At 37.2% G+C, this 14,485-nt stretch overlaps 1 long non-coding RNA gene across 1 annotated transcript in view; it reads left to right on the plus strand.

Moving 5' to 3' along the window:
- The first annotated feature begins 495 nt into the window (after window positions 1–495).
- Window positions 496–14,485, plus strand: part of LOC149203494 (uncharacterized) — a 93,632-nt gene continuing 79,642 nt past the window's right edge. Inside the window, exon 1 of the long non-coding RNA XR_016253624.1 lies at window positions 496–851. This is a non-coding gene — a long non-coding RNA (uncharacterized LOC149203494). The remainder of the gene's footprint in view (window positions 852–14,485) is intronic.

The following is a 14,485-nucleotide window of genomic DNA, read 5'->3' on the forward strand; positions in this document are numbered from 1 at the left end:
AAATATTAATAAAAAGATAATTTATTTTAGACTTTTTAAATTTTAGGGTTTTTTACTCTAACTAAACTTGATTGTGCAAAGTCCTGATTTTGATCCCAAGGCCTACATATTATAAATCTGAGATTATTAGCAGTATGTATGGTATTGTTTTTTATTCCAATTTAACTATATTTAAACTAAGGTAGAGTATCTACAAGGTAGTCATTGTCCAAATATAAAAATTAATTCATACTTTTCAAAGTTCAATAATTAAACTAAACAACATATCTTTCAAAATTCAATAATTAAACTAAGTGGCAGGGAAAGAATCACTAACTATACCACATTATTAATTAACGTAATTAACATGTTGTGTGAGGTTAAAATTGAAAAATTGAAATTATACCCTTTGAAAGAGTTCAGAATTTCAGTTCAATTATGTATTTAAGCAAATGCATTTAGCCTTACAACGTGACATTCGTACGATTTGGTGGTTATGTTCAAAACTCATCTATACAATTGTCACGACCACAACCATATATTGAAAATGAAAAACACAATGAAACACATCTATACCACTGTCACGACCACAACCATATATACCCAAGGAAGGACGGATTAGTAGTCCGTTACGTGAACGTCGAAGGCAAATCAGATTTCGCAGATGGCGGCTTTATTGGTTCCCAGTCTCATCAAGTACACCCAATTATGGACTCCCAGTAAAGAACCAAAGAAGACTGTAAAAGATCCCTTTACCCCACGTTCGAAGTTCATTGGTACCTGCGTCAATTCTCACTGCAAACTGGTGGCAAAAACAAATTCAGGATGGAGAATCAGGACAAGTCAATCGCCTTCTGTTTCAACTAATCCTGGTAACCTTGTGAACTTTTGTTTTTGAAATAGATATGCTAATAATGGAATGAGAATTTGCATAGGTATTTGATAATATGGCAGAGATTTTGAGATTACTTCGGTGATGGGAAAACTGACAAGCGATGCAATTCAACTTCAGCCAATAGGGAGGCAAGATAGCCCCCACAAAAGAATGAAAGTTTGTTGCAGTCCATGTATGGGTTTCTTATAGAATTCGAAACCAAACATAGAGTAGTTGACTGGAAAACTGATAACAGAGATATAACACTAAAATCTTATACGATTCTGAATTTTTAAACTGCATTTATAAACTTTGATACTTGATGTAGGCAGAGATAACTGTTAGACTAGTTATGTCATCATTAGTCGGTTCAACAGTACTGTATTCTTAAGTTGCAAAGCATAGGATTGACATTTTAAATATTATGTTGTGATTTTTCGAAGTTGACTCCACAGTAGATTTTGATAGTTCGACTTTTGGAATCCAAAAACGAGATACATCATATGAGTGAAGAGTTAAGGATAAGAAAAAAAGGAGGACAAGGAATAAATAAAAGTATAAGATCCTGAGAGGAAAGGTTGAAACCCAACAAAAAGGCCAAAAACCGAAAAAAAAAAACCCAGAAGCTAAAACCCTAAAAGAAAAGGAAACGATTTTTAGGTTAAATATATATAAAGGTTATATTAGTATATTAAATTAAAATTATATTATTATATTAAATAGTTCTCCTTTCTTCTTCCTTGACTCATCTGTTGTCATGATGTATCCAGTTATTGGATTGGAAATGTCGACCTATCAAAATGTCTTGTGTGGAGTCAATTTCGGAAAATCACAGCATTGTATCTCAATCTTACAAGAATCTCAAAACAACCATTTTAAATATTATTTTCACCCAGAAGTGGCTGTATAAGAATTTGGCAAGTGAACACAATGAATTTAGAACCCCATTTATCCATCAACTATTTTTCCTTTAGCAAAGATGCATATATAAAAATACATATATGTAAATACTATTCATGATTTTGGAAATATATCCGAAAATATTGAATTTCCATTAATATGAGGATATGGTAGGTAATATTACATACATATGATTGTCTCATTACTCTAGAGTCTACGTATCATCATTATTGGCATCCAAATAAATTGATGTCCATCTCTATCTCATGATATTGAATTTCAGCATCATGAATATTGGGGAGGGTTGGGCTGGTTGGACGCTGAGGTATAGCCGGATCCTGACACAAACGCTCCACTCAAACAAATCTTTCCTTGAAATTACCCTCCAAACCCTCAAAACCAACTTGCAAGAAATTTGTGTAGGATTTAGGTCAAGTACAACTCAAAACCTTGCAAACATAGTTCAAAATGAGGTGTGTTACCTAGCAAAATGGGTAAACCCATAGGAGAAAATTTTTTCTCCTACATTTGACAGCCAGTTAGTTAGCCATATAACCAACAGCCCTTGCCAGCCACCATTAGTTGATGATATGCCATGTGCCTCCGCCACTTGCATCAACAATGTGCTTCTCACCCATCTAAAATTAGCACTTGGATGAAGGTGCTCTACCATTCAAAAGGTACTTGATCATTTTGCAGTCAGGGTCTTATACTTGTTTGATTTTGGGCATTTAGTATGGATTATGGGGTGATTTGGAAGACTGACAGACCTTGACGGCATTCTTGTTCTGTCACCTCTCTAAGTGGGTTAATCTTTGTTAATTTTAGATAACAATGGTATGTTCTATGCTTAAGAGCAATTTTACTTCAATTTTCTTATTAGCCCAATATCAATATCCAGATTAGCAATCACATCAACATGACAGTAAAATGCAGATAGAACATAAACAATATAGTAGAAGACAAGCCAAGACGAGGACACAAGATATAGCGCTAGCCAGGAACAAACCCCAATGTGGGGAAACCCTTTGATCAATTATTCTTCAAAAGTTCAGCAGAGAGAGAAAGTACAATATGCATATTCACTTGCCCAATCAAAGTGAAATCTGACCAGTCAAATAGCAGTAACAGAAAGCCCTAACCAAAAAGTCAATGTTGGTCAACAGGGCAGATTTTGACCTCCAAAACAGCTCTGTCAAATTCGGTCAACTTAGCCTCCAACAGCAAGTCAAATCAGCCCAAAAATAGTCTGAAAATACCCAGTCAACGAAAGTCGACATTGCAGCAAACCCTTCTACAGTCAATGCTGGTCAAACAACCTTGTTTTTTGTGTCCAGAAATGCGGCTACTCAAATAGAGGTATCCCTCACAAAATGCAGTCAAAATAGGTCAATGTTGGTCAAAAACTCTTCTGCAACTTCGGCCAATGCTGGTCAACGCAGGGACAAAAAAGAGATGATCTTCTTCGCACGTGTGGAGAGATGCCTCAGAAATCCGTACCCAATCAACGAAGGAGAGAGAAATATGTGAGTGAGTGAAGTGTCTAAATGAGGAGGAGGCACCTTGTATTTATATGCAAACATTGAGGATGAATAGATGTGACTGTTGGGCTTCTGAGCCTACATTAGTTTGTTGGCCGACCTTGACAATTTGTCCATAAACAAAATAAATTCATAATTCCATTTGTACATGTCAAAATAAGATGATCTTTGGATCAATCCTACACCTCTCGGAGAGAGAAATCCAATAAAAATATCAACTGCCTATCTTTAACCCTAGTATAGTGGGATCTCCCTAAAGGCCCTTTGGGTTATAGGAGGAGCACTACCTAGGAAGCCATGATTGAGATAGTGTGTCCCATCTTCCTTATATCATACTTAACACCTTCCATGGACCCATGTTAAAAGCCCATATTCCACCTCCATTCTTTGGGTACGACTTGTCATTGGTTCTTCATAGTTCAATGGTACTCGTGTCAATTCTCACTGCAAACTAGTGGAAAAAACAAATTTAGGATGGAGAATTAGGGCAAGTCATTCGCCTTTTGTTTCAAGTAACCTTGGTAACCCTTTTGAACTTCTGTTTTTGAAATAGATATGCTAATAATGTATAGGAATTTGCATAGGTATTTAATAATATGAGAGAATTTTTTAGACTACTTCTATGATGGAAAAACTGAAGAGCAATGCAATTCAACTTCAGCCAATGGGGAGGCACGACAACCACCACAAAAGATTGAAAAATTGTTGCAGTCCATGTATGGGTTTCTAGTAGAATTCGAAACCAAACATAGAGTAGTTGAGTGGAAAACTGATAACAAAGATATAATAGTAAAACCTTATACGATTTTGAATTATTTAGACTACATATATAAACTCTTATATTTGATGTAGGCTGAGATGACTGTTGGACTAGTTATGCCATCATTAGTGGGTTCAACAACACTCTATCCTTAAGTTGCAAAACATGGGATTGGGAATTTTAAAATTATTTTCATCGAGAAGTGGCTATATAAGACTTTGGCAAGTGAACACAATGAATTTAGAGCTCCATTTATCCATAAACTTTTTTGGCTTTAGCAAAGAAGCATATATAAAAATACACATATGGAAAACAATGAATGAAATACTATTCATGATTTTGGAAATATATAACCGAAAATATTGAATTTCCATGAATATGAGGACATGGTAGGTAATATTACATACAAATGATTGTCTTGTTAATCTAGAGTCTACATATCATCATTATTGATAACCAAATCAATTGATGTCCATCTCTCTATCGTGATATTGAATTTTAGCATCAAAGTATAACAAGATTTTTGGCTTAACAACCTCCACTTCTAGGGTTTTTGCCTAAATCGTCAACGCCTTGCCCTCTAATGGCATGGAGGGGTGGAGGAGACTCCTCCTACAGAAACAAAATCGCTTGCAAAGCCAATCAAACTACCTCGTGCAAATTCAACAATTCCTTAGCTCACAAACCACAACGAAAGGTGAACACATCTAATACGACTGACAATGAAGTTGCAGTCGCTACTTCTGTTATTCTAGCAATGAAAAATCCAAAAGCTATTGTTTCTTGCCTTCCTTAGACAGTCAAAGCTCCCATCTTGGAAATCCCATCAGAAAAAATAGTAGCAAAAATCAAATATATGACAGAGCGCACAGTAATATGCAAATTTGTAGGTCTCTGGCCCTTGGAAAAATCCTTGCTCAGTTGGATCTGGAAGAACTAGACACTTAAAGGGGACGTTGACATTAAGTTGGTGTCCCAGGGTTTCTTCACGACCATATTCAACGATATAGAGGATAGAGATTGCATATTTTAGGAAGGATCATATTTCATGAATTTTGTTGACTTATTCATGAAGCCATGGGTTTAGAGATTCCACCATGACAAAGAAGACTTTTTTGTGGCTCTAGTATAGATCTGTCTTTATTCTCTCCCGCAGGAGTTTTGGGACCTTGAAATCTTAGAAAGCATTGGTAATGTCATAGTACATTTTGTTATGATCTCAAATACCACAAAGCAAGGTCGATACACTTCCTATGCCCGCCTTTGTGCTTATCTAGACATATCCAAGCCCCTCCTAGCAAGCATTCAGTTGAGCAGTGAAGATGAAATATGGGAACAACCAATAGATTATGAGAAAATCCACTTTATATGTCGAAAATGCAATGAATACAACCATCTATTTCAAGAATTCCCAACAAACCAAGTCCAACAAAATGCACAAGTAAATATGTCCTTGAATCAAAATGGGTTTACCAGGGTCACCAATAAAAGGAAGACACGAAAAAAAAGAACAAAGGATTCAACCTTTGAAAATGCAATGGGCCATAAATGGTACATAGTCCTCTAGTAGCTAGAAGAAAACAAGATAGCGACCAGAGGAGTAAAGCCCAAAATGGAAAAGATTGGGCGAACTAGTCAAAAACCACCCCATCCAACAAAAGATGAGCATGCACAACTGATTGACAAAGATTACCAGGAGGATTTAGAAATGGAGGATAACACCCAAGATTTTTCTGATGCAGAAGATTTCGAGGTAATGGGCCTGCAAAACATTGATCTGCAATCTCTTATGGAGGAATGGAGAAACGAAGACCCAACAACCATTCCCGTGGAGCAAGTTCAAATCATCAGTAGAGCATACATTCGAAATGAAGATCTAATTCTCCGTCAAGCTCACGAATTAGGTAATGCCCCTAACCAAAGCTCCTCTTTTCCTCTCATGGAATCAAAAGAATCACTCCCAAAGATCAATTAGTATTTTGAAAGAACCAAAGAAAAAAAAGAGCAGAAAAGCAATAGTTAGTTACTATAGGACCCAGGGGATTACTTGGTGAATACTAGTAGAGTGTCACTAATGGATGCTATCTTTCAACCCTCCTCTCAACATCATCATTGAAAGTCATCTCGTGGAACGCTAGGGGTCTTAATGGGAAATCCAAGCAAAGACTCCTAAAAAACAAAATTTGCCAAGAACACCTTGACATCATGATGATTCAGGAAACAAAATGCTCTTTTGAGTCTTTGAATAAGCTTTTAAAAAATGTTTGGAGAAATTGTGATTATCTAGCCTAGGATTCGCAAGGAGCATCAGGAGGTATTGCTATCACATGGAACCCTTCCTTAGTCACTCTTCAGGATTCTTTTTGTCTAACCAAAATCATAGCTTCCAACTTTCAACCCATTGGTTCAGCCAGTTCGAGTTTCATAACCAATGTTTATGGCCCTAATATTCTTGCTGACAAAAAAGTCTTCCTTCAAAACCTCCAAAGAGCCTCAAAGCATGGAAAACTTTTGGATTATAGGTGGGGATTTTAACATGATAAAAAATCTCAATGAAAATAAAGGTGGGATTCATAGACTTGATGAAGAAAGTCCCCTCTTTGTGGAATTTATCAATAACTCCAAACTTATAGATTTGAGCACACACAATGGCTTATACACCTAGAACAATAAGTGAGGAGGCACATCTCAAATAGCTTCAAGACTCGATAGATTCCTCATAGAAGAGTCTCTCTATATTTTAGGCACCAATTTTGAGGCTTATATTCTCCCTTGCCATGGTTTGGATCACTGGCCCATAGAACTCTCTATGGACTATATTGGTAGTCCTAGGAATAGGCCCTTCAAACTCGAGGCATTTTTGTTACGACATCTTGATTTATTTTTGATGTAGAAAAATGGTGGAAAGAATCATATCATTTTCTTGGGACCCTTATGTATTGGTTCTAGTTGCGGTTAAAATATCTCAAAATGAAAATCAAGAAATGGAATATTGGGGATTTTGGTAACATCCACAAAGAAAACTAAATCTAGAAAAAGAGATGGCCACCATCCAACAAGCAATAATATCAAATGGCAGATCTGAGGAATTGGAACATCAAGAAGCAGTCACTCACCTTCAGCTGGAGGAAAGATTGAAGCAAGAGGAAATCCTATAGAGAAAAAAATCTCAAGTACAATGGCTTGAGGGAGAAAAAAACACTAAATTCTTAGACAGATCCATGATCAAACACAGGAAAAGTAATACAATATTAAGCATCAAAACAATGAATCACAAAAAAGTGAAAGCCATGATGCAATAGCCTAGCAACTCATGAATCATTTCCAAGCTACACTCACAAAAACAATTTGGGAAAGAGGGCCTGATATCAAGGAAATAACAGAGCACATTCCCAAACTTGTAACAAGGGAACATAATGATCTCCTTTCGAAGGACTTTGCCATGCAGGAAGTGGAAGCAACTATTATGGAAATTCCTAAATGCAAGTCCCCAGGTCCCAATGGCTTTACCACCAATTTCTACTAGGCTTGCTAGAAAATTCATGGGTATGATGTTTGGCAAGTAGTAGAAGACTCTCGACGCTCCTCCTCTATCTTAACAACCCTTGATGCTACCTTTATATCTCTTATTCCTAAAAAATCCCACATTGATTCTCATTTTGATTTCAGGCTTATTGCCTTATGTAATGTCATCTATAAAATCATCTCCAAAATGATCTCAAACTGACTAAAACCCATTTGCCTCTCACTTATCTCTCCTGAGAAAACTGGTTATGTGGAAGCAGACAAATTATGGACAACATAATACTCGCCCATGAACACATTCACTCACTTAATTCCATTAAGTCTCTAGGTATGCTCATCAAATTTGATATGTCAAAAGCATTTTACAAATTGAGCTGGCAATTTTTTTTTCACATGCTCACTGCTTTTGGATTCACTGAAATATGGATTCATTGGGTTCTTACCCTCATTTCTGAAACTTTTTTCTCCATCCTAGTTAATGGGTCTCCTTGTTGATTTTTCCTTGGCACTTAAGAATCAAGTTTGAGTCTAAGATCATGATCACAAACACACTCAACTGCCACAACACAAGCACTTTGCACAACATAATAACATATCGTAGTGAATCAACTAGTACACAAGACAAATTTTAACTCACAACTTGTTATATTACAAGTTTTAATACAATAAACGTAGGGCTTCCGTACAAGTGATCATGACCCTTAAACACTGCCCTGATACAAGGACAACTAGGGCTTGGTGTCAAAAACTATGACCACCAATCTTTCCCATAACAAAGTACACTTGACCTATTTACTGATGTAGCGCGTCCATAGCCCTTTCAGTCCACATACCTTGAACACATCTAACAGGTCCTTTACCTCCTCTTCTATTGATCACTGCAACCTCTGCAACTTCAGAATGCTTGCATCTCCAACCGTCCAATCTGTTGGAGAATGCAATAGGGCAACTATTAATTTAATTTCTCCTTAACCTTAATAATTGCTTATGAACTTTATTTATCTTCTTGTGTTTCTTTATTATATCTTCTTCATCTATCAATTGTCAAGTGCAAAAACAATAAAGATAATGGACACAAAAATTAGGCTCCAAGCCAGGGCAAAACCCCTCCAAGGGGAAATCCCATAAAATCTCTTCTCTTCTTATAGAATTTTCTTCAAATGAGAAAACCAAGACCCAAACCTCAAGACCAAGGCCTCCTCCAGCACCAAGTCAGCCCTCCAAGAAGCCCTTCCAATTAGGTCAAAGTCCAACCAAGTCAACAAGAGTCAAACCCTTCCAGAACTGCATGAAACTCAAAGTTTCGGCCCCCGACTTCAATATTTTGGATCTGCAGTAGGTTTGCAACTTCGGCCCTTGAAGCAGCTCATAATCTTCGTACGTGTTAGAGAAAACTAGGGCAAACCTTGACCAAAAACTCGATTTTCCTTCCTTCTTGCTTCAACTTCTTTTCTCCTTGCCTTTCTTGACTTCCTTCTTGGATTTCGCACCTTAGATTGAATTTCTTGATTGCATATCGAATTGGTTGACAAATGAGGTTGAGCAACTTCTATTTATACTCATTTGTTGAGATTGAATAACCCTCTTTGGGGAGATTTGTGCTAGGAGGCATATTTTGACTGAAAATAAATTCTTTTACATGGTACATCTTGCCCAAATGGGTCTTATATGTTAGAAAATCAGAAAGAAAAAATATTTTCAGAAGTAGGCACTAAGCTAGGGATAAAACCCCTATGAAGGGGAAAACTCAGTCAAACTCTTCCACTAGCAGATTTAAATAAAATTGAGACAATCCAAGACCTTAGACCAGACCAAAAGACTTCTCTCACTCCACCAAGTCAGCCTTCCAAAATGATTAACCAAACTTCAGTAGTCTCTTCCAGTCAAATAACTACAACTCAGCTACAACTCAGAATTTCGGCCATCCAACTTCCAGAATTTCAGCCCTACTACAGATCTGAAATTTCGACCCTCTTGCAGCAACCCAGAATCTCACATGTGTGGCAGAAAATAGAGAAATTCGACTTCTTCTTGTTTGACAAAAGTCTCCTTCTTCTTTGCTGGGGTTTTCTCCTTCTCCTTAGGTATACCGTATTTCGCTCTTCCTTTTCTTCTCCAGTGACTGTAAATCGAACCTTTTTGTCTTGTGTTCCAAATGAGGTCAAGTTGCTTCCTATATATAGTGGTTTCTGGCTCCCAATTAGGTTGACTTGTCTTCCTTGAGGCTGACTTGGTGGAGGAGGCCTATTTGACTCATTTTACATAAAAATAATTTTCTTTCTTGCCATATAAAGCCCAAGAAGGGTCCATTACATGACAAGGACTGAGACTCATGACATAAACTCTAGAAGCTACGATGGAGGCTTTTTTCCTAAAAATAAAATAATAAAGCATGAAACCCATGCTAATAAATAATTTTTCTTTCATAATAAAATTCGTTTTTCTTTCTTTTGATAAATATATTACATCATGACTCAAATACAATTATGAAAACCAACACTAGTTACATTCTTCAACACCCCTTATTTAACTAGTGAGGTATTCATAATTACATATATACATAGGTACATGGAAGATCTCAAAATGATATGATATATGAAGAGTCACAACACATGTAGTGCTACAGATTAGATACGTGACCAAGGTATCTAACTGGATGGGACTAAGGTGTGTTCCAAGATTTAGCCACTCTAGGTACCATCAAGCTTCAGCTCTAACACCAATCTAGGGATCTAGGTGTGTATCCAAGGTTAAAGCTCCAAGACCAACGCCACCCTCCCTACTAAGGAATCTAGACATCATCACAGGCTGGCCACATGTCCTCCCAAGTGTTAGAAAATTAGAAAGGCAGAAAGATTTTCTTATATTGACAACTAATTGTGATATTCTTATTAGATTTCTTTATGTTTTTCTTATCTAGCAATCCTCAAATCAAAAAGCATGAAGATCAATCACACCAGAAGTAGGCACTCATCCAGGGCTAAAACCCCTATGATGGGGAAAACCAAGTCAAACTCTTCCACTAGTAGATTCAAATAAAATTGAGACAATCCAAGACTTTAGTCTAGAACAAAATACTTTCCTCACTCCTCCAAGTCAACCTTCTAAGATGATTAACCAAACTTCAACAGTCTCTTCCAGTCAAACAACTTCAACCCAACCACAACACAAAATTTCGGCCCTACTGCAGATCTGAAATTTCAGCCCCCCTACAGCAACCCAAAAACTCGCACGTGCGATAGAAAAGAGAGAAATTCAGCTTCTTCTTGCTTGATAAAAGTCTCCTTCCTCTTTTCTAGGGTTTTAGTCTTCTCCTTAGGTATTTCACTCTTCCTTTTCTTCTCCAACTATTGCAGGTCGAACTTGCTTTTCTTATCTTCCAAATGAGGTAGAGTAGCTGCCAACATATAGTCTTTTTGAGTGGTCAAATTCTCCTTATGATGCTGACTTGTATTCTTTGAGGCCGACTTGGTGGAGGAGGCTTATTTGAATCTATTTACATCAAAATAAATTCCTTTCTTGATAAACAAAGCCCAAGAAGGGTCTATTACATGATGACAAGGACTAGGACTCATGACATAAACCATAAAATCCTACAATGGAGGCTTTGGACCTAGAAAATAAATAAAAGATCATGAAACCCATGCTTCAGAAGAATTTTCTTTTATAAGTAAATTTTTCTTTTCTTTCTTTTGACAAATACATTTCATTATGACTCAATATAATTATGAAGATCGACACTAGTTACATTCTTTAACACTCCCTCTTGACTAGGGGGTATTCATAATTACATATATACATAGGTACACCGAAGATCTCAAAATGATGTGCTATATGAAGAGTCACAACACACCGCAGTGCTATAGATTAAATTCTTAACCAAGGTAACTAATCAAGTGGGACTAAGGTGTGTTCCAAGATTTAGCCACTCTATGTACCATTAGGCTTTAGCTCTAACACTAGCCCGGGGATCTAGGTGCGTATCCAAGGTCAGAGCTCCAAGACCAACACCACCCTCCCTACTTAGGGATCTAGATATCATCACAGGCCATCCAGATGTCATCCCAAGCATCTTGTCTCCCCAAGATGCTTCATCTCTCCTTATCAACTAAATCAGATGTATCCACTAGTCCAAGCATGCTTCATCTCTCCTTATCAACTAAATCATCTTGTCTCCCCAAGATGCTTCATCTCTCCTCCCAAGCATCTTGTCTCGCCAAGATGCTTCATCTCTCCTTATCAACTAAATCAGATGTATCCACTAGTCCAAGCATGCTTGAAAAAATGTTCAACCTACTAAAGGAGAGATCCTACAAAATCACAACCCCAATTAGTAATAAAATTTCAACTATATACAAGTAAAGCACAAACCTTCAGGGTCCTCAATCATTCTGATGTTGCTTGGGTTATCATCATACATATTCATCGAAAGCTTTCTTCATTAACTTCTTCAGTAGTACCAAATACAACCTCGGTACTTTTAACTCAATCAAGTCTTTTGTTTGCAATTTTATCCATTTTTTGTACTTTCATTCATTCTATGATCTCATTCTTTCTATCAAGGTATTCACTATAACTGTCATGATATGCCCTCCCTCTTAACTGGGGAGATATACCCTTTCTTTATATCCAAGCTCCCTCTCAACTTAGGGAAATCGATAGCTTTAGAGAGACTTCAACCTTTTAAAGCTTCATTTCTTCAGGAACATCATTCTTTCTTATTGCAACAAGGTCATCAATACATTATTATTGCAACTTCCTTTATCTATCATCATCATCATCATTATTATCAAATCATCTTTAATTATGAATATCTTCTACACCTTGAAGATTATGTACTTGCAAATCTTCAACAACAAGTACAACCAAGCACAAGTATACAAAAACATGAAGTTAAATATATCAAAATCATGTCATTATAAAGGAAGCATCAAAACAATCAAGCTTTAGACATCAAATACCTAAACCTAGTTAGGTTAATGGTCAACAAGGGTTACATTTTTTACATACTAGATTTCGACAATTTTCTAGGGTTTTGTTAAAAACCCTAGATTCCATCAACATGACTTTTAAAGTCTTAGATATCAGCAACTAAATCAAGTCAACAATCATTACATCTAGGTATTCAATATTATGCCCTAGAATTTATGTCAAATTCTACTAGGGTATTGTCACAAACCCTAGATTTCATTAATAAAAACTAAATCATGAATATCAAGAATCAATAGGGCATACTAGCATTTCATATCTATTAATATTTTCTTATATCAATCTCTTATGAACATTTTATTGTAAACCATAGATACAAACATCAAGTCGCAAAATTAGATATACAACAAATTTTGACCGGGCTAGGGTTTCAATTATATAGAAGCACAAAGTTTTATTTCTAGGGTTTTATATTGACTATTACAATGTGAAAATTCCTGAATCTAACACATCAGAAACCCCTACTACAATTACTGGTTTACAATCTCCTACTTGTTCTTTACATTAACAAGTTATTTAATTGCATAAACATCGAAGTAAACACTATTGCAACCTTCACAAATATACAGATCATGCACAGAAATAAATAGAGACAATAACACAAGGAACACCGTTATTTTTGGACAATCGTCCCCGGAAAAACCCAATTTGGGAAAACTAGTGCAACACATAGAGGGTTTGTATTATTAAGTAGATTTCCTAAATACAACTAGGCTGTCAGAAATGGATCACCCGATAGAGAATATCCTCGGCAATAGTACCTCTATCTGGAGACAGATATTTCGTGAAATCAGCAAACGAATGATCAAACCCCACAACGACTCCGGTTGTTCCCTATGCTGGACAGCGAATGCTGCTCCAAGCATTGCTCTGGGACTGCGTCACTCTTCCAGGCGCTGTGTCATCCTCTCTCGGCTTAGAATTTGTTGATCTACTCCTAGTCTGCCCCACAAAATCTCCCCAGCGTTGCCTCTGAGGCCCAGAGTCAGCCTCTGCGGCCCAGAGTCAGCCTCTGCGGCCCAGAGTTAGCCTCTGCGGCCTCTGTATTTCACTGCGTTAGCTCTCTGCGTCCTTTGCGTCAGCTTTACGGCCTCTGCGTTAGCCCTTTTAGGGCCTGCGCTGTCTCTCCCAGCACTGCGCTGCCTCTCTGCTATGTATTCTTCAGCCTCATATGAAAATCCCTTGTTGAACTGCTCCTCGCTACAACTCTGATCACTAACTCTATTTCCTCAGCAAACGTCGCCCTAGAAAATCGAATTCTTTGACACTTGGTATATGTCCAACTGACCCTCAAGTCTCCTCTTATACTTTTCCTGTTGACGAATCAACGGCCGAGATTAAGTCCCTAAACAATGACTAAGATTAGAACTAGCTTGATCCTCGTTACTTAGAACTTTCTCACCCATATTTTATTAATACACATTAATATTTTTATTTTCCTAAGTTTAGACTTAGGAACCCATTAAAAATATTAATTATTTTAATAACTCCTCATTCGGGTGGAATTTATCCAAACGATTTTTTAGTCTTGGAGATCTCATGTGCCTTAGCCTCTCCACCAAATTTCATTGCTAAAGCACATCCGATGCTACCCAAAATCAACAATCCCTCTTAGCGAGGAATGTGCTCTAGTAACACTTCTCAACAGAAGTACTACACTGATCCACTGCATATCTCCTCTGTGTTGCTGATGCTTGGCCTGATGCCCTTCATCCACTGCACTATTACAACCTGTACTGCTGCCCATGACACTACCACTGTCACTGCTACATCTGTACTACAACTCCCTCTCAAAATGTTGCATCATGCTGCCCATAACATTGCCACTGCTAATTGCTGCACTGCAACTCAGTTACTAAGAAGTAAGTAACTGACACTTCACCCAAAAACTGACATGCTGGTCAGTCTCGATGCCTC

This window comes from Pinus tabuliformis, chromosome 2_1 (assembly GCF_031772625.1).
Source record: "Pinus tabuliformis cultivar Carrire ecotype Pingquan chromosome 2_1, CPIR1, whole genome shotgun sequence".
NCBI classification, from domain to species: Eukaryota; Viridiplantae; Streptophyta; class Pinopsida; order Pinales; family Pinaceae; genus Pinus; species Pinus tabuliformis.